At 41.1% G+C, this 21,332-nt stretch overlaps 1 long non-coding RNA gene across 2 annotated transcripts in view; it reads right to left on the bottom strand.

The window, feature by feature from the left end:
* LOC145276845 (uncharacterized) overlaps nt 1-21,332 on the bottom strand; it is a 97,641-nt gene that overhangs the window by 52,926 nt on the left and 23,383 nt on the right. For both annotated transcript variants that reach the window (XR_013868039.1, XR_013868040.1), the window contains exon 2: nt 640-757. This is a non-coding gene — a long non-coding RNA (uncharacterized LOC145276845). The remainder of the gene's footprint in view (nt 1-639; nt 758-21,332) is intronic.

Below are 21,332 nucleotides of genomic sequence, written 5' to 3' on the forward strand. Positions count from 1 at the left end.
CAATATAATTCTTTACACATATAATTCTTTACACATATAATTCTTTACAATATAATTCTTTACACATATAATTCTTTACGCATATAATTCTTTACGCATATAATTCTTTACGCATATAATTCTTTACACATATAATTCTTTACGCATATAATTCTTTACAATATAATTCTTCACGCATATAATTCTTTACACATATAATTCTTTACACATAATTCTTTACACATAATTCTTTACACATATAATTCTTTACGCATATAATTCTTTACAATATAATTCTTTACACATATAATTCTTTACACGTATAATTCTTTACACATATAATTCTTTACAATATAATTCTTTACACATATAATTCTTTACAATATAATTCTTCACGCATATAATTCTTTACACATATAATTCTTTACACATATAATTCTTTACACATATAATTCTTTACACATATAATTCTTTACGCATATAATTCTTTACGCATAGGTCAGAAAACTTGAGCTATGGGTTGGAGGTCATTGCATGACTGGAGTCAGCAATTTTTAAAGTTTGGCATTCTTCATCTTTGGCTGCCACAGCTATGGTCTTCTCTCATCATTCAATTTAGAATCACTTTCACACATTGAATTAAAGACGGTTTAGACTCACTTTTCACTTGTGTATATTGCAATTCTGCATCATTTGTAAAACAGGATCAAGCCAAAATGAGCTTCCAGTGACCATCTCCACAACTCATGTTCAATTCACCCTCACATCTACAGTGTTTCTGAAATAGAAAGTATGATATTCCTATTTTACCTGTTCCCAGTTCTGTCACAGTTCATTTCAAATGTTTGGATACCTTTCTCAATCCTATACAAAACTTCCAGGAGAAACTAACTCGACTTACCAGCTTTAATCAGGTGGTTACTGGGAGCAAGTGGTGGGTCAGCCTAAAAGCAAAGATTAGGAACTTCTCCAACACCTTGCACTAGATAAGGCCAGGACGAAGACCAGCTAGAAGAGAAAATAGCCAGGCTGTGAGTGTAAGGGATACTGTTAGCTATGAACTAGCTAAGCAGGGCCTTAGATATGAGGCTAGCGAGCATTATGAAAACCAGGTAGTTAGGGTTAGGCTCGGAAAAGTATCCAACAAAGCCATGAACTCCAATGTAGATAAGCATAGTGAAGTTTCCAGGCATCGCTCGGATAATTATATTGCAATTATCAAACACCTGGATGGACGTATTTTGGGATTGACTTGGGAGATATACGAGGGAATTCAAGGGCATTTCAAGGAGCAATTTATACAACAGCTTGGCCTCCTTGTACAAGACTTTAGCAACTATTTGGCCGACTTTCTCCACCTGAGTGTAACAGAGCAGGAGGTTCTGACTTGATGGTCTGCCTTATGAATTGTATTTGTGGGTGTCACCCATGTTTATACCAATTCTGATGGATGAGTTCAACCATTGGTTTGACGAGAGTCTCATCCTTTATAGCTATCCATGTTGTCAGCTAGTTTATGTTTTGAAACCGTTGCTTTGAATGTAAGGGTGTGATCACATTGCTGAGGAAGAGGGACAGAATGGTGGAGAAGAACTAGATGACTATAAGCCCATAACTCTGCTAAACACAGAGATAAAGATTTTGGGCAAGATTCTATCGAATCAGCTGCAGGTTGTTCACTTGATCAAATTCGAGCAGAACTATGCTGTGAAGGGGCAATCAATTCAGAACACCTGGCACTTAGAGGGAAGGATAGAAGATGACATGGAAGCTGCACTGATCAATTTGGATCCAAAGCTTTAGATAGGGTCTACCATCGCTTCCTAGCATCACTGCTCACACAAATTTTGCCGCTTCTCAAACGTCAAATGATTTCTCCCATCCTTTCCCACTGACAAGTGACCTGTTTTTATAAGGCACGCGCATGTGATCTCGCGAGACTTTGTTCATTACAAAACATCACGACCGCCATGATGAACTCTTTCTTTCTTTCTTTCTCGACGTGTGCAATTCACAGGACAGACAGACACAAGGACGTTTGTACGGTAAGCCATTTTCCCCACACTCCCCCCTGATCTTATAATCACAGAGATGGCAAGGGGGTGGTGATTGTCTTTGCCGGGTGCTTCTTCGAGGGGGGATGACACACACCTCATCTTCACTTGTGCTTTCGTCTGCAGTCTGAGGGTCGAGCATCTCTGTCTCTTCTGGGAGGCTACTAATCTCAGAGTCACTGTCTGATGGTGGTGCTGCAATCCAGAGCAATGCTTCGCTAGATTCTGACTCTGATTCGCTCATGTCGTTTAGTGATGGTTGCATTACTAACCGTATGTCTTAAGCATGATGGGGCACGCTGTCGACCCACACCACTTGTGGGCTGATTATTTCAGTGACTCACCCAACTCCATACCTTGTCGTGCACTTGCCTTGTGGGTTTTTGATCCACACAACATCCCCTTTCTTCACTCTCTCTCCGGTTACTTCCAGTTCAGGCAGCAGGTTCGTTTCTATGCCCTTCACCCTGACGTGATACCTATGCAATGTATCAGCTGGCGAAACATCATCTTTCGGGGTTACATTGTATAAATAAATTGCCTCAAACACTGTGCAGCCTGATCTAGCCATGATTGTTTTGACGGTTCAATGATTCCGTTCAATGATCCCATTTTCACTAGGTACATGGGCGCATCGAAACCTCAAATGTATTCCCCAGCTGTTAGTAGACTTCTTAAACTGCTCACTGGTAAATGCAGCACCATTGTCAAGCAATATTTCTGTTGGCGGTCCATGTTCAAGGAAAATATTGTTTAGTTGACGGACAATAGTGACTGTATTTTGTCGACGCAGCATACGCCATATGGCAAACCTTGACAGACCGCAATCAATGAGAGTCAGGAAATCCTCGCCATTGTGGTGAGTAATGTCTATCGCTAGCCGACTCCAGTGGCTCCTAACTTCTAACTTCCCCTTTTCCCAGCGAACGGGTGCCGGGTCAATGGATTGGCATTCCACACAGTTTTTGACCACTTCCATGATGTCTGCCCTTTGCACTCCTGGTTCAAACAACTTGTTTATGCTGGATCTGACCAGGGACACCTCCATTGATAGTGCATATTCGTTCACCAGGCTCATGATCGTGTTGACCCACCGACGAATGAGCATCTCGCTCGTTGCTTTGTTCGCACTCTAGCCCGTCTGGTAAGAGTGTCTAAAATCCACTTATGGACGCAAGCAGAATCTGTGAATAGCCGCAGGGTGGTTGTCTTCCAAAGGATTGCCAAGTTTATTCCCTTGATCACTGCATCGAGTTTTCTGCCAGGTTTATGTGTTGGGAATCCTTTTCTGGGCGCAACCATAGGAAGGTGTCCAATCAACTTTCCACCCAATGAAAATACATTCCGTTGCATGAAAACACAGGGCATACCTGGGATTTCATTGCCTCGTTTCCAACACAGAACATTATCTTCTTCCCAGACCTGCCAACTGAGCACTCTTGCACCATCCCGTAGCCTTTCTGATTCCTAGCTGAGAAGGCCAAAGTTCTGAAGATGTTCTTTTACATGCGATGCAGGCACAATTTCTTCATCCACATACACATCATCAATATATGCAGATGTTGCCCGCTGAATGCGCTCATCCTTAGTCATCAGCAATCAACGCTGAATGCGCTCATCCTTAGCATCAACAATCAACGCTGAATGCGCTCATCCTTAGCATCAACAATCCTTTGCATAATTGATGGTGCCACATTAAGTCCAAATCAATCCCATGCAGGTTAAGCAATACCTTTCTCCCTTGATGAGCACCGTTTGATATGGCCATAGTGACTGATGTACATGCACTTGAAAGTATGCTTTACGAAGATCCAGCACAGATACATTAGATCCTGCTTGCCGCCATTCCCTTAACTTCTAGGTACATACATCTGTGCGGGCTGTAAAAGGATTTACGTGCTCGTTTAGTTCCCGATAGTCGAGTACCGGCCTCACCTTCTGTTTATTATACTGGATAACCACCATTAACGGGATCAGACACTTTGGGGGGTCCAATTCCTTCTCTGGATAGGGAACTAGCCATCCATTTTTTTTATTCAAGTCTGTAGTTCCTTATCGTATTCTCCACGAGCTCCAGGGAGAATTTTATATTCACAGCATGCCTTGCACACGAGAGTCTGCGTGCACCTTGTGTCTACGAGCGCAAAGCATTCACACCCGTTCACGCATACTCTCACTGCGGGTAGCGCCTTATTTGTCAGTGGTCTGGGGAGAATACTGGCGCTATAGTTTACTCCCCTTGTCCATTTCCTGGACAACTCCTTGCTACGTGACCTAGCTTGCTGCACTGGTAGCAACGCATGCGTCTTGGCGTTTCCTGAGCAGACGTGTCCTTTACACTGCTTTGGCTTCGGCAGTCCCTAGAAAAGTGGTTTGGCCCAGCTTACGCCATCTTCTGATGGAGTAGATGCTTCTGCAGCTGCTAGCACTGGCTTCGCATCTTTTTCTTTTAAAATATTGCGGGCTCTAGCCAACAATTCCTGAAGTTCAATCTAGCTAAGCCTTGACGATGCTTGAAGCAGTTGGCTGGTGTCAACCAGGAGTCCTGTGAGACAGACACAACTTAATATGTGTTCAGTCACAAAACACCAAACAGCACAGCTAATCTCTTTATATCCACCAGGTAGATGTTCACTGTCTCATCCAACCCAAGCCGCCGTTCGGTGAACTGCCTCCAGGCAATAAAAGGGTCCGTAGCAAAGGTCGTGTATAGTGCCTACTTAACCTCCTCCAGAGTTGCTTCATCCTCAAGCTGTTGATAAACGGAATATCCCCCTTGGTCAGCCTCAATGGGATGACAAGCGTGGGATCCTTTACTTTGCAAAGCCGGCAGACAAGCTTAGCTTTTTCCCACGACTCAACTACCGAGGGTCCGGCGGAGGAGCCGTCACACTCCGGTATCAATCTCAGATCAAATTTGTCCATTGCATTTTCCCCACAGGATGGTCTTTCGGATTCTTTGTGTGTGTTTCAGACCAGGTCTGTGGCTCGAAATGGGTAAAGTCAAATGTTGAAGCTGCTGTCAACTCATAGATTTGAAGGAAACTTTCTTTGAGGAGTAGAGCGGAGACATATGCTACTTCCATATTTCCCATCATCCTCTACCCACAAGCTGTACTTCCTCTGCCTACAAATTACCTGAAGGCCCTCCAGAGCCTCCAGTCCTTGCTTCTTTGGGATGAAGGGAGGCATTGGGTTCACAGACACGTCTGTGTTCAATGTCCATGTGACGGAGGCTTGGGCATGCCTACCTTGAGGTGTTATTGAGATGCTGAGAGGCTGGCTTTCCTGAGTTGAACCTTGACAGAAGAGTCAGCATGGAACGCTGCGGTCAATAACACTTTTCCTGACTTCATCCTCGACCACTCAGTCTAGGTTCATCATAGGTCATCAGACGACACGCAGTTCATCAGAGAGTGCTGAGCCACAGTCAGGAAGCTCCCAAGGTCCAGCAACCTTTCACGGGCTTTGAGAAAATAACTCTTTAGGGAATTAGTGAGGGGGGGGGGTCACTGACGACCCGCTCTTCAAGTGTTTGGGATTGTTGAAAGAGGAGGTCTTCTCCCAGTGCAACTGGGTACGTGGTTTGAGTTACTTACACAACTTGACCTTTAATGCATTATCCCTTAACGCCATGCGACACGGTGCCGGACTAGTAGAGTCGCCCGGGTGTCCCCATTGCAGGACTCCAGCTGAGGAAATGCTGGAACATACTTTCTTCGAATGCAGCAAATTCAAGCGGTACTGGAAGTGACGAATCACATTAATCTCAAGCATCCTCACCCACTTGACGCATCCTATGTAATCCATATGCCAGCTGAGCTACTGTGAGATGGAGAGATGGATGGTATTTGTTGCAATCCTGGCCATAGAATGGTGGTGTACACATCGCAACTGAATGAGAAGTGTGGGTTTGAATCTTTTGCTGATTAGGATCTCATTGCGTTCTTCTGGGCTTTTCTTTTCGCCTCTGCCCCCCCCCCCACTAATTGCTTCCATCTTGGAGTGGTATCAACTCCACCACCTTATTTCAACCCTACCCTGGCTAGAATTCAGCCCCATTTACAGATTAACCTGTTTGTCTTCGTCTCCCATCAAGCTGGAAAACAGTGGGCGGTCTACCATCTATAAAGTGTTGGGAAGGTCTAGCTTCTATAAAGTGTTGGGAGGGTCTACCATCTATAAAGTGTTGGGAAGGTCTAGCATCTATAAAGTGTTGGGAGGGTCTATCATCTATAAAGTGTCGGGAGGGTCTACCATCTATAAAGTGTTGGGAGGGTCTACCATCTATAAAGTGTTGGGAGTGTCTACAATCTATAAAGTGTTGGGAGTGTCTACCATCTATAAAGTGTTGGGAAGGTCTAGCTTCTATAAAGTGTTGGGAGGGTCTACCATCTATAAAGTGTCGGGAGAGTCTACCATGTATAAAGTGTTGGGAAGGTCTAGCATCTATAAAGTGTTGGGAGGGTCTATCATCTATAAAGTGTCGGTAGGGTCTACCATCTATAAAGTGTTGGGAGGGTCTACCATCTATAAAGTGTTGGGAGTGTCTACAATCTAAAAATTGTTGGGAGGGTCTACCATCTATAAAGTGTTGGGAGGGTCTACCATCTATAAAGTGTTGGGAGGGTCTACCATCTATAAAGTGTTGGGAGGGTCTACCATCTATAAAGTGTCGGTAGGATCTAGCATCTATAAAGTGTTGGAAGGGTCTAGCATCTATAAAGTGTGGGGAGGGTCTAGCATCTATAAAGTGTCGGGAGGGTCTACTATTTATAAAGTGTTGGGAGAATCTAGCATCTATAAAGTGTCGGTAGAGTCTACCATCTATAAAGTGTCGGGAGGGACTAGCATCTATAAAGTGTTGGGAGGGTCTACCATCTATAAAGTGTCGGGAGGGACTAGCATCTATAAAGTGTTGGGAGGGTCTACCATCTATAAAGTGTCGGGAGGGTCTAGCATCTATAAAGTGTTGGAAGGGTCTAGCATCTATAAAGTGTGGGGAGGGTCTAGCATCTATAAAGTGTCAAGAGGGTCTACCATTTATAAAGTGTTGGGAGAATCTAGCATCTATAAAGTGTCGGTAGAGTCTACCATATATAAAGTGTTGGGAGGGTCTACCATCTATAAAGTGTTAGGAGGGTCTACCATCTATAAAGTGTTGGGAGGGTCTACCATCTATAAAGTGTCGGGAGGGTCTAGCATCTATAAAGTGTTGGGAGGGTCTACCATCTATAAAGTGTTGGGAGGGTCTACTATCTATAAAGTGTTGGGAGGGTCTACCATCTATAAAGTGTCGGGAGTGTCTACAATCTAAAAAGTGTTGGGAGGGTCTACTGTCTATAAAGTGTTGGGAGAGTCTACCATCTATAAAGTGTCGGGAGGGTCTACCATCTATAAAGTGTTGGGAGGGACTACCATCTATAAAGTGTCGGGAGGGTCTAGCATCTATAAAGTGTTGGAAGGGTCTTGCATCTATAAAGTGTCGGGAGGGTCTACCATCTATAAAGTGTTGGGAGGGTCTACAATCTATAAAGTGTCGGGAGGGTCTACCATTTATAAAGTGTCGGGAGGGTCTACCATCTATAAAGTGTCGGGATGGTCTACCATCTATAAAGTGTTGGGAGGGTCTAGCATCTATAAAGTGTCCGGAAGGTCTACCATATATAAAGTGTTGGGAGGGTCTACAATTTATAAAGTGCTGGTAGATCTACCATCTAAAAAGTGTTGGGAGGGTCTAGCATCTATAAAGTATTGGGAGGGTCTAGCATCTATAAAGTGTCAGAAAGGTCTACCATCTTTAAAGTGTTGGGAGGGTCTACCATCTATAAAGTGTCGGTAGAGTCTACCATATATAAAGTGTTGGGAGGGTCTACCATCTATAAAGTGTCAGTAGAGGCTACCATATATAAAGTGTTGGGAGGGTCTACCATCTATAAAGTGTCGGTAAGTCTACCATCTATAAATTTACAGTAGAGTCTACCATCTATAAAGTGTTGGAAGGGTCTACCATCTATAAAGTGTTGGGAGGGTCTACAATCTAAAAATTGTCGGGAGGGTCTACCATCTATAAAGTGTTGGGAGGGTCTACCATCTATAAAGTGTTGGGAGGATCTACTATCTGTAAAGTGTTGGGAGGGTCTACCATCTATAAAGTGTCGGGAGGGTCTTCCATGTATAAAGTGTTGGGAGGATCTAGCATCTATAAAGTGTCGGGAGGGTCTATCATCTATAAAGTGTCGGGAGGGACTAGCATCTATAAAGTGTTGGAAGGGTCTACCATGTATAAAGTGTCGGGAGGGTCTACCATGTATAAAGTGTCGGGAGGGTCTACCATTTATAAAGTGTTGGGAGGATCTAGCATCTATAAAGTTTCGGGAGGGTCTACCATCTATAAAGTGTCGGGAGGGTCTACCATCTATAAAGTGTCGGTAGAGTCTACTATATATAAAGTGTTGGGAGGGTCTACCATCTATAAAGTGTCAGTAGAGGCTACCATATATAAAGTGTTGGGAGGGTCTACCATCTATAAAGTGTTGGGAGGATCTAGCATCTATAAAGTGTCCGGAAGGTCTACCATATATAAAGTGTTGGGAGGGTCTACAATTTATAAAGTGCTGGTAGATCTACCATCTATAAAGTGTTGGGAGGGTCTACCATCTATAAAGTATTGGGAGGGTCTAGCATCTATAAAGTGTCGGGAGGGTCTACCATCTATAAAGTGTTGGAAGGGTCTAGCATCTAAAAAGTGTTGGGAGGGTCTAGCATCTATAAAGTGTTGGGAGGGTCTACCATCTATAAAATGTCGGGAGGATCTAGCATCTATAAAGTGTCAGGAGGGACTAGCATCTATAAAGTGTCGGGAGGGACTAGCATCTATAAAGTGTTGGAAGGGTCTAGCATCTATAAAGTGTTGGGAGGATCTACCATCTATAAAGTGTTGGGAGGGTCTACCATCTATAAAGTGTCGGGAGGGACTAGCATCTATAAAGTGTTGGAAGGGTCTAGCATCTATAAAGTGTCGGGAGGGTCTACCATGTATAAAGTGTCGGGAGGGTCTACCATTTATAAAGTGTTTGGAGGATCTAGCATCTATAAAGTGTCGGGAGGGTCTACCATCTATAAAGTGTCGGGAGTGTCTACCATCTATAAAGTGTTGGGAGGGTCTATCATCTATAAAGTGTTGGGAGGGTCTAGCATCTATAAAGTGTCCGGAAGGTCTACCATATATAAAGTGTTGGGAGGGTCTACAATTTATAAAGTGCTGGTAGATCTACCATCTATAAAGTGTTGGGAGGGTCTACCATCTATAAAGTATTGGGAGGGTCTCGCATCTATAAAGTGTCGGGAGGGTCTACCATCTATAAAGTGTTGGGGGGGTCTACCATATATAAAGTGTTGGTAGAGTCTAGCATCTATAAAGTGTCGGGAGGGTCTAGCATCTATAAAGTGTTGGGAGGGTCTACCATCTATAAAGTGTCGGGAGTGTCTACCATCTATAAAGTGTTGGGAGGGTCTACCATCTATAAAATGTCGGGAGGGTCCACCATATATAAAATGTTGGGGGGTCTACCAATTATAAAGTGTCAGAAGGATCTCCCAATTATAAAGTGTCAGAAGGGTCTACCATCTATAAAGTGTCGGGAGGGTCTACCATTTATAAAGTGTTAGGAGGATCTAGCATCTATAAAGTGTTGGGAGGGTCTACCATCTATAAAATGTCGGGAGGTCTACCATCTATAAAATGTTGGGAGGGTCTACCATCTATAAAATGTTGGGAGGGTCTACCATCTATAAAATGTCGGGAGGGTTTACCATATATTAAGTGTTGGGAGGGTCTACCATCTATAAAGTGTCGGGAGGGTCTACCATGTATAAATGTCGGGTGGGTCTACCATTTATAAAGTGTTGGGAGGATCTAGCATCTATAAAGTGTCGGGATGGTCTACCATCTATAAATCTCGGGAGTGTCTACCATCTATAAAGTGTTGGGAGGGTCTACCATCTATAAAGTGTTGGGAGGGTCTACCATCTATAAAGTGTCAGGAGGGTCTACCATCTATAAAGTGTCGGGAGGGTCTACCATCTATAAATGTCGGGAGGCTCTACCATCTATAAAGTGTCAGAAGGGTCTACCATCTATAAAGTGTTGGGAGGGTCTACCATCTATAAAGTGTTGGGAGGGTCTACCATCTATAAAGTGTTGGGATGGTCTACCATCTATAAATGTTGGGAGGCTCTACCATCTATAAAGTGTCAGAAGGGTCTACCATCAATAAAGTGTTGGGAGGGTCTACCATCTATAAAGTGTTGGGAGGGTCTACCATCTATAAAGTGTCGGGAGGGTCTACCATCTATAAATGTTGGGAGGCTCTACCATCTATAAAGTGTCAGAAGGGTCTACCATCTATAAAGTGTTGGGAGGGTCTACTATCTATAAAGTGTTGGGATGGTCTACCATCTTTAAAGTGTTGGGAGGGTCTACCATTTATAAAGTGCTGGGAGGGTCTACCATCTATAAAGTGTTGGGAGGGTCTAGCATCTAAAAAGTGTTGGGAGGGTCTACCATCTATAAAGTGTTGGGATGGTCTACCATCTATAAAGTGTTGGGAGGGTCTACCATCTATAAAGTGACGGGAGGGTCTACCATCTATAAAGTGTTGGGAGGGTCTACCATCTATAAAGTGTTGGGTGGGTCTACCATCTATAAAGTGTTGGGAGGGTCTACCATCTATAAAGTGTTGGGTGGGTCTACCATCTATAAAGTGTTGGGAGGGTCTACCATCTATAAAATGTCGGGAGGGTCCACCATATATAAAATGTTGGGGGGGGTCTACCATCTATAAAGTGTTGGGAGGGTCTAGCATCTATAAAGTGTCCGGAAGGTCTACCATATATAAAGTGTTGGGAGGGTCTACAATTTATAAAGTGCTGGTAGATCTACCATCTAAAAAGTGTTGGGAGGGTCTAGCATCTATAAAGTATTGGGAGGGTCTACCATCTATAAAATGTCGGGAGGGTCTACCATCTATAAAACGTCGGGAGTGTCTACCATCTATAAAGTGTTGGGAGGGTCTACCATCTATAAAGTGTTGGGAGGGTCTACCATATATAAAGTGTTGGGAGGGTCTACCATATATAAAGTGTTGGGAGGGTCTAGCATCTATAAAGTGTTGGGAGGGTCTACCATCTATAAAGTGTCGGGATGGTCTACCATCTATAAAGTGTTGGGAGGGTCTACCATCTATAAAGTGTTGGGAGGGTCTACCATCTTTATAGTGTCGGGAGGGTCTACCATCTATGAAGTGTCGGGAGAGTCCTTCTAACACTTTTTTCTTTTGAACTTTTTCCCCTCACCTCATGTCAATTTAATAAACTATTTTACAAAGATTAAAAAAAAAACAACAAAAATAACGAATTGGTTATGAAATCTTGAATAGGTTGGTTGTTTTTGCTTTGGAAGAAAGAGGATTTGGTTGGTTGTTTTTTTTTTGGAAGAAAGAGGATTTGGTTGGTTGTTTTTGTTTTGCGGCATATCAACCTTTTTCAGGTTATTTAATGCTGAATCTAGTTATTTTGAGGAACGATTTTTAATGGAGTATATTTGTTTTTTTTAAGTCGGATTCTATTTAACCCATAGTTGGGACCCTAACAGGTACTACCACCCTGGTCAGAGTGGACCTGGGAGCAATGGCAATTAAAGGGTGGCTTCACACTCCCCAAGGCCTGCAAGCTGGAGCCCTCACCATCGGATATAGTTTAGGTCATATCTAGGACCGTTGTATAAAGGGTTCTTTTAAAAAATTTTATAAAGGCCAATTTTTTTAAGATATGAGAGTATGGTGTGGGGATTGTTTTTACCAAATAACTCTTTAATATTGTTTTCTTTGTAGAATCGATTTCTTACTGTTACAAAATCAGTACATTCAATTAATATGTGTTTGATTGTGAGTGGTGTTTGACAAGGTATACAGATGGGTTGGCTTTCTTTTTTTAGGAGAAATGAGTGGGTTAAGCGAGTATGGCCTATTTTTATTTTTGTTAGTTTGACTTCTTTTCTGTTTAGTTTCGTATTTTGTTCTTGTTTTTTGATTTTTGGCATAATTTCGTGAAGTTTATTGTTAGGGTGTTCATTCCAGTAGGTTTGCCATTTCTCTGTTGTATATGCGTTGATACGTCTTTTTAGATCTATGTATGGAATTTTAAAATTTGCATCGATTAGGAGATTTAAGGCGTTATTTGCTGCTGAATCTGCTAATTCATTACCTTTAATACCGGAATGGCTCGAAAATGATTTCTTTTTACTGTTTAGTTCAGTTAATTTTTGGAGTAATTTTGCGATTAGGGGGTTGACCATCTTTTTATTTTTAATCGCTTTTAGAGTAGATTGGGAGTCTGAAAGGATTATAAATTTGTTTTTTTGTTATTGGAGGGGAGTTTGAGAGCTCGGATTAGAGCATGTATTTCAGCACTGAAGATTGAGGTTTTTTTTGGGAGGTTTGATTGTTTTTTGATTGATTTATTGAGTATTGCTGCACTGGCTGTTGCGCTATTTTTTTAGACCCATCTGTATAGATGTGTGTGTGTGGTCTGGATACTTTTCTTTGATTTTATCGAGATTATCATGATAAGTTATTGGATGTGTATGTTTCTTTTCATATTTACTTAAACTTAGGTCGATGTTAGGGGATACGATTTTCCAGTGAGGGGTTTTAAGTAGGACAGTTTCGTGAATTTTAGTTATGGGTAGACTTGCTTCTTTGGAAATCGATTTTATTCTAAGTCCAAAGGTTTTGATTGCATTTTCTTTTTGGTCGAAAAGGTGGTTACGGTTTGGATTTAAAGTGCTATTCTGTTCTGGGTTTGTGGGGTTGGCTGTAAGTTTTGTGTAGTATTTTAGACCACGGTTTTGATTTCTGAGCATTGGAGGAGTTTCATGTGCTTCTGCATACAGGCTTTCTACAGGGGAGGTTGGAAATGCTCCTAGTGCTAGTCTTAGTCTGGAGTGGCATATTGTGTTGAGGGTTTTTAGATATGACTTTTTGGTGGATTGATATATGAAGCTAACATAATCTATTTTTGATCTAACTAATGCTCTATATAGTTTGAATAGTATGTTCTTGTCAGCTCCCCAATCTGTATGGGCGATGACTCATAGGAGTTGTAATGCTTTATTACATTTGGTTTTGATGTGATTGATGTGTGGAATGAAATTTAGTTTTTTGTCAAAAATGATTCCCAGGTGCTTGTGTTCATTTACGACTGGAATTTTTTCGCCTTCAATCTGTAAGGTTGGGTCAGGGTGGAGTTTGCGTTGGTTAACAGAAATGGATGCATTTTGTTTTAGTTTTGGAGAATTTGAAACCATTTTTAATTGCCCATTTATTAATTTTATTTATGTTATGTTGTAGTTTTCTTTCAATAGTGTGAGTGTATTTAGATCTGTAGCTGATTGAGCAGTCATCTACATATAAGGAGCTATGTATATCAGGAGAGAGTTCTTTTATAATGTTATTGATTTTTATGTTAAAGATAGTTGTTGATAATATGCTGCCTTGGGGCACTCCTTCTTCTTGATTTTGTGGGTCTGATAAAGTTGAGTCTATGCGAACTTGGAAAGATCTGTCTGTTAGAAAGTTTTTTATGAATTCAGGTAATCTGCCTCTTAGTCCGATGTTGTGGAGATCTTTTATGATACCGTGTTTCCAGGTAGTTTCATATACTTTCTCAAGATCGAAAAAAACAGATGTTACGTGTTCCTTATTGATAAAAGCTCCTCTGATATAATTTTCGAGGTTAGTGATGTGGTCTATACATCCTCAATTTTTTTGGTATCCACACTGGATTTCAGAAATTATTTTGTTGTCATCTAGATACCATATAAGACGATAGTTAATCATTCTTTCAAATGTTTTGCATAGGCAGCTTGTGAGAGCTATTGGTCTGTAGTTTTCTGGGTTTGATGTATCTTTTCCCAGTTTGGGTATTGGTATTATTGTTGCATTTTTCCATGAAGTTCAGAAATCTTTTATTTCCCATATTTTATTATAAATTTTGAGAAGGAGTTTTAATGATTCTGGTGGAATTTCTTTAAGGAAGCTGTAGTGCACTTCATCTGGTCCTACAGCTGAGTTATAGGATTTTTCTATGGCAGTTTCTAGTTCATTGAGTGAGAAAATTTCATTGTAAGGCTCTTGGTTTTTGGAGTTAAAGTTTATTTTGTACTTTTCTTCATGTTTCTTAAGTATTTGGAATTGTCTATTGTAGTGTTTTCATGATGAGTTTCCAGCAAAGGTTTTAGCTAGTGTGTTAGCAATATCTTTTTTATCAGTTATTTTCTGTTTATTTGTGAGAAGGTGTTTGATTGGATTCGGATTATATTTTCCAGTTATTTTCCTAATCATTTCCCAGACGGTTTTGGGTTAGTGGTGATGTTGATTTTGTTGACAAATTGTTGCCAGCAGGATTTTTTGCAATCTTTAATTGTTTTTCGAGTTTTAGCTCTTTGTATTCTATTAAGTTGTTCATTGTGGGTTGTTTTTTAAATTTTTTTAAGGCTGCCTTTCTCTGTCTAATGGCCGTTTTACATTCTGGATTGAACCATGGTTTGTTTTTTTTTCCAGGAGAATTTTTGGGTATGCATTTTTTGGCTATTGTTATGAGTACTTCCGTGAATTCTTCTATTATTTGGATTTGATGTTCTGTTAGTTTTAGTGAACAAAGTTCTTTAAATTCGGCCCAGTTGGTTTTGTTTGTGTTCCATATGGGTATGTGGTTTTGGATGGAGTTACTGTATTTGATTATAATAGGGAAGTGATCACTTCCACAGGGTTCTTCGTAAGTGCTCCATGTATTATCCAAGAAGCTTGATGGATCACACATGATAAGATTAATGGCACTAGTTGATCCGTTTGTTGGATTTAAGTATGTGGGATTTTTTTGATTGAGAAGGCACTGTTAGTCTTAACTAAACAAAAAATATATGAATAAACACAATTGCCCAATTACGTTTACACATTTATTATACATTGGCAAACATTTAAACAACAATAAAACACAATACAATAGCGACAGTTCGATAAGACTCACCAACGGGTGGAAAAAGTTCTCAGAGCTCACCTCGTGGTGGAACGAAGGTTCTCCTCTTCTTGAGAGGGAAAAGGCAACACATCTGCCCGTGACCAAAGGGAAAAACCAACCAGCGTTAGAGCAGGGGCAGATTACTCTTCCCCGGTGTCCTCTAATTTTTAGTCCCCTACAACACTCCCCCCCCAAAATACGGAGCACTTTTAATTTAATGTTGTGAGAGGATTGTTTTTTCTTTTTTTTATGTAGAGACAAAGTCTCTTAAATGGGCAGGCCATTTTACCTGTCTGCCCGAACGTGTTTTTTTATAAGGGCGTTTTTCCAATGTCACTTCGACTGGCATCCTTTGTGAGGGATCTACTTCTAAATATGCATCCTCGAGTGTTGCGAGTTTCAACCTGTCAACTGAGATATTTTGTTCTTCGTCCTTAATGAGGACGGTGAAATACTTCTTGATTTTCTTGTTGACTTTAAAAGGTCCGCGGTATGGTGGTTGCAGGGTATGCAACCTAGCTGTATCGCGAACAAACACATGTGTGCATGTCTCTAGTGCCTTTGGCACATATGTGTTAGCGCACTTGTTTATTCCTGATGGAGAATATGCCATTTTGGCCATGGTTCTTGTCAGTCTATCAACAAATGATGCAGGGTCCGAAACTTTATTTGGTGTATCACAAAAGTATTGTGCTGGCAGGCATAGTGTGGTACCATACAGCGCTTCTGCTGCTGAGCAATTCATATCCTTCTTCACTGCTGTGTGCAAACCCAGCAAAACTAGAGGAAGGTGTTCTAACCACTTTGTATTGCTGGTAAGCACTGCACGTAAAGAGGCCTTTAGGCTGCGATGTAGACGTTCGACTGCTCCATTTGTTTCTGGATGGTATGCTGTTGTGTGTATACTTCTGGTGCCCAAAAGTCCTGAGAGTTTATGAAACAGTTTGGACTCGAACTGTCTACCTCTGTCAGTTGTCACGTTTTCCGGGACACCGAATCTTGCTACCCATCCAGCAAGGAAAGTTCTGGCTGCTGTCATATTCGACATTGGTAAGGCTTCAAACCACCTTGAAAATCTGTCGACATATATCAAAAGATAGCATTGGCCTTCACATATCGGAAATGGACCGGTGATGTCGAGGTGTATGTGCTTGAACCTCTCATCAGGTACTGGAAATGTGCCTAGTGGCACACGTGTATGTTGACCGACCTTGGCCTTTTGACACTACACGCACTTCTTTGTCCATTCTCGCACGTCTTTCATCCTCGGCCAGACATACCTGTCTGTCATCAAACGTACCGACGCATTGACCCCTGGGTGTGATAACTCGTGTACTGCGTTGAATATGTCTTTCCTTAAGGAAGCTGGAACATATGGGCGCAGTTTATTAGTGCTGATATCACACACTATTTTTCTAGGGCTATTGGGGTGTGCTATTTTCACCAGCTGCAATGATGTTCCATTATTTTGCAGAAGCTTCTGCAGGTGCTCGTCTTTTTCTTGCTCCATAGCTAAGGTGTTGGCTTCGACAGAAGGTCCCAATGTGAAGGAGTTTATTCCTTGTGACAGTGTATCTGCTGGTATATTGTCAGCTCCCTTCACGTGTCTGACATCCGACGTAAACTGTAGGATATAGTCCAACTGACGAACCTCTCGGGGAGAGTATTTGTCTGAGGAGGACTGCAGAGCGCCTAATAGAGGCTTGTGGTCAGTCACCAAGTAGAATGGCTGTCCCTCTAGGAGCTGCCAATAATGTCTTATTGCGGAAAACGAGGCCAACAACTCTCTGGAAAATGTGCTATAGCGTGTTTCTGCGTCAGTCAATTTCCTGGAGAAGAAAGAAATAGGTCGCCAGTTCCCATTATATTTTTGCTGCAGGACCGCTCCAATTCCAGTTGCAGATGCATCTACTGCCAGGCAAAGTTCACTATCGGGTTGAATGTGGGACAGCTTTGTGGTGTCTTCTAACATGGCCTTTACTTTGTTGAATGCTGCTATTGCTTCCTCCAATAGTGTAATGTTGCAGTTCTTCACATTTGTCAGCATACCTGTCAATGGCAAAAGTACTTGGGCAACATGAGAGAGAAACCTACGATAGAAGTTAACTAATCCTAAAAATTGCCACAACTGTCTCATTGTAGCAGGGATAGGGAAATCTCGGATGAACTTGACTGTCTCTGGGGATGGGGAAATTCCCTTCTCTGAAATATGGTGCCCCAAAAATATAACCTCGGATTGACCAAAAGTACATTTCGATGGATTTAAAACAACACGATATTGGTTCAGGCGATCGAATACTTGGTGCACATGATCTATGTGTTCCTGCCTATTCCTGCTAGCAATGAGGGCGTCATCTATGTATGCACACACAAATGGCAAGTCTCGCAGAACCTGGTCTATAAAACGTTGGAACGTTTGAGCTGCGTTGCGTAAATCAAATGGAACACGCAAAAATTCAAACATTCCAAACGGTGTGGTAATTGCCGTTTTGGGAATATGTTCGGGCTCCACAGGGATCTGGTGGTATGGCCGAATAAAGTCTAATTTAGTAAAGACCCTATTATTCTGGGCCACTACTGTTATATCTTGGATATGTGGTACTGGGTACCTATCCGGTTTCGTAGCAGCATTTAAAGCTCGGTAGTCCCCACATGCCCGCCATGCATTTGGACCCTTACTAACAAGATGAAGAGGCAAGGCCCATTCGCTATTTGAAGGACAAACTATGCCAAGCTGCATCATCTGTTGAAATTCTGCTTCGCAGCCTTTATTTTTTCAGGTGTTAAACGTCTGGCTTTACAATGGACGGGTGGGCCTTTTGTCTCAATGTAATGAGTTACAGTATGTGGTAACACTTCCTTGTGAAAGGAGGGGACCGATATTGAAAGATATTCCTTCAACAGACTCAGGAAGGCTTTGTCCTGGTCTGCATGTGCTACCTGTGGACCTAATGGTGAACCAGTCCCCACCACCCCACATGCTGCAAGTTGTGTGCTTAGATCTCGGAGACACTGGCCTGACATATCTACTACCAGGAAAAATGCTTGCAGAAAGTCAGTACCCAGTATAGCACTGCTTACGTCAGCCACTATGAAAACGTGGATAAACGATCTGCATAAACCCAAGTTAAGGTCCATGCACCTCTCCCCATAAGTCCGTATTATCAAACCGTTTACAGCTCGCAGTGTAAATTTACAGGGAGGAGACCTTTTGTCCACTGATGTTGCCAGGATAAGGGAAACTTGTGCTCCACTGTCCACTAAAAACGAGATGCCTGTATTTTTATCTACAACATAAAGTAGGCGGCCAGAGCAGGATGCACCGACAGTTGATGCTGCTCTCATCTGTCGGTTTAGGCTTTTCCCTGCCCCTTATAGTTGCAAGGTGGAATACAAGAGTTGGCATTTTCGCCAAATCTCTTGTGCTTCCAACAAATAGCTTCTTGCTTGTGTTCCCGGGACTGGCTGCGACCTTCTCTGCTGCCATGTCCCTGCTTCTGTTTTAATGATAGTCTGGCGATGTCTTCCGCCATTCTGTCCATATGGGCTTCCAACCGTTTTTGGCTCTCCATTAATTTTTCCAGAAGCTTGTCTCTTCCAGAGGTCTTCATGCTGGATACTGCAGACGATTGTGTGGTGGATAATATGTCTGCAATGTGATCTGCTATGACGGCGAGTTGTTCCACCAGCGTGGACTCGTCCTGAGCAGCAATAGCCACCTTATACTCCGTCGAGATCCGTTGGAGGAAAATATGCTTAACGATGCTTTTATCCTTCGCACCTTCAGCTAATTTTTGTAACCGTTTTAGAAATTGGGACGTCTTGCTATCTCCTAGGGTCTCTTGTTCCAACAACTGCGAAATACACTTATGTGTGGAAACAGTCACAGCAGTCGTGACTCTCTCCTCATACGGCTTTTCTGTAGGTGGAGAGATTATTAACTCTCTTACCTCAGTAATTGTTTCCTGAGGTAAAATGGATGCGATGTAACAGAATTTCTCTGCCTGGTTGTCAATCGATTTTTGTTTGAAAAATAAATCGAGTTGAGCAAAAAACAAAGCAGGGTCGTCGCGAACTAACGAGGCATTAATGTTACAAGTTGTCGCCATTTTAAAAAAATATATTTATTTATTTATTTTACCGCACTGGAAACTACAACAGTCTAGCAGCAGGGCATGGAAAGAAAGGAATAGTAATAATACAACACGGAGGGTAAGGGGGCACAGAGACAGAACGCAACGTACTCGCTCATATCAGCCAATCCTGTATCAGGCGCCGAATTTGACAGGAATACCAACAGCCGTTTCAGGAACGAAATTTTCCTATAAGGGATAATTTAGTTTCGAAAAAGAACTTGTTGCATTTGTTGTGCTTGATTAAAACAAAACCCTAGTTCTATCCTTATTCTATCGACAAAAATATGTAAAGAATAGAAGAAAAATCGTGTTGCTATCTTAATCACGCTACCCTACGAATTTTTATTTAGGGAATAATAATTAGAATTCTAGAAATAAAATTTACATCCTAACTTTTTCTTATTGTTCATAAAAATATTATTTTACTTTTTTTTTTTTTAACAGAACTTATTATTATGTATGTGCGTGTACATATATATTTTCTCGGAGTTATCAATTTGTTAGTCTTAACTAAACAAAACATATATGAATAAACACAATTGCCCAATTACGTTTACACATTTATTATACACTGACTAACATTTAAGCAACAATAAAACTCAATCCAATAGTGACAGTTTGATAAGACTCACCGACTGGTGGAAAAAGTTCTCAGAGCTCACCTCGTGGTGGAACGAAGGTTCTCCTCTTCTTGAGAGGGAAAAGGCAACACGTCTGCCCGTGACCAAAGGGAAAAACCAACCAGCGTTAGAGCAGGGGCAGATTACTCCTCCCCGGTGTCCTCTAATTTTTAGTCCCCTACAGCACAAGTTATTTTTGTTAATCAATTGTCCAATTTTGTTTCCTTTTTAGTTTGTGACTTCGCATCCCCATAACGTACTGTGGCAGTTAAAGTCTCCTAGAAGAATGAATGGTGAAGGTAGTTGTTTTATTAAATTTTCTAGTTCATTTTCATTTATTGGTTCATGAGGAGGGAGGTATATTGAGCAGATTGTAATTGTTTTGTGCAATGTGATTTGAGTTGTAATTACTTGGAGATTTGTTTTGACAGAGAAATTGCTTTGAGGTATGTTATTCCTTACAAGAATTGAGGTGCCTCCATTAGCACAAAGGCCTGAGTTATGGAAATAGTTGTATTGTTCATAGTTTGGTGTTTTGAAATGGTTATTGTTTTGTAGGAAGGTTTCTTGTAAGCAAACAATGGCTGGGTTGAAGAGTGAGATAAGTATAAGAAGTTCATTATAATTAGATCTTATTCCACGACAATTCCATTGGATAATTTGTTGTGTTTTATTTCTATCCATGAGGCTGTTTAGTTTTCTTCTATTTCCATCTCTTTAGAAGTAGAGGGTTTATCTTTTGTCTGAGTTTTTGTCTTTGGTGAAGTGTTTTGTTGGGTTTTTTTCTTTTTTTTTTTTGGATCGTCGATCTGGATCTTGCTGGAGATGCTGCTGTTTTGGCTTCTTGTTCATTTTTTTTCCCTCTTGATTACTTGTGTTTGGTTTCTTTTTTTTATCTAGGGTGTTTTCGGTTTCCATTTTTTCTAGAATTTAGTATCTATTTTGAGTGTCTATTGTTTGGTTTTCTTCTTTTCTGGAACGTTCTTTATTTGCTGTTTTATCATTGCTTATGTTTTTATTAATGGTTGGTTTCTGTGATAATTTTTTTAATGGTTCTGTTGTGGATGGAATATTATTTTCTTTGTTTGGATTTGTTATTTCTATTTTGTTTCCCAGATTTGAGTATTTTTCTTTTAGGCTATTTTGAAATTCTGGCCATTCTTTAATATTTAATGTAATCAGTTTGTTTATCAGTTCCCTATATTGATCATGTATTTCATTATGTTGGTATGGTTTAGTTGTCTTTTTTGTTGTCTCAGCATATGTGTTGTCTTTCATGTACATCTCAACTATTTTTCTGGCTTCTTGAAAGGTTGTGTTTTTTTTGTACATTACTTCTATAATTTCCCTTTATTTTTTATATGTTTTGCATATTTTAGAGAAGACTGGGTGATCTTCTTTGCAGTTAGCACATTTCACCTCATTTATGCATTTTTCTTCGGTGTGGTCAGGCTCTTTGTTGC

This window comes from Euprymna scolopes, chromosome 5 (genome assembly GCF_053919585.1).
Source record: "Euprymna scolopes isolate OS-2025 chromosome 5, ASM5391958v1, whole genome shotgun sequence".
Classification (NCBI taxonomy): domain Eukaryota; kingdom Metazoa; phylum Mollusca; class Cephalopoda; order Sepiida; family Sepiolidae; genus Euprymna; species Euprymna scolopes.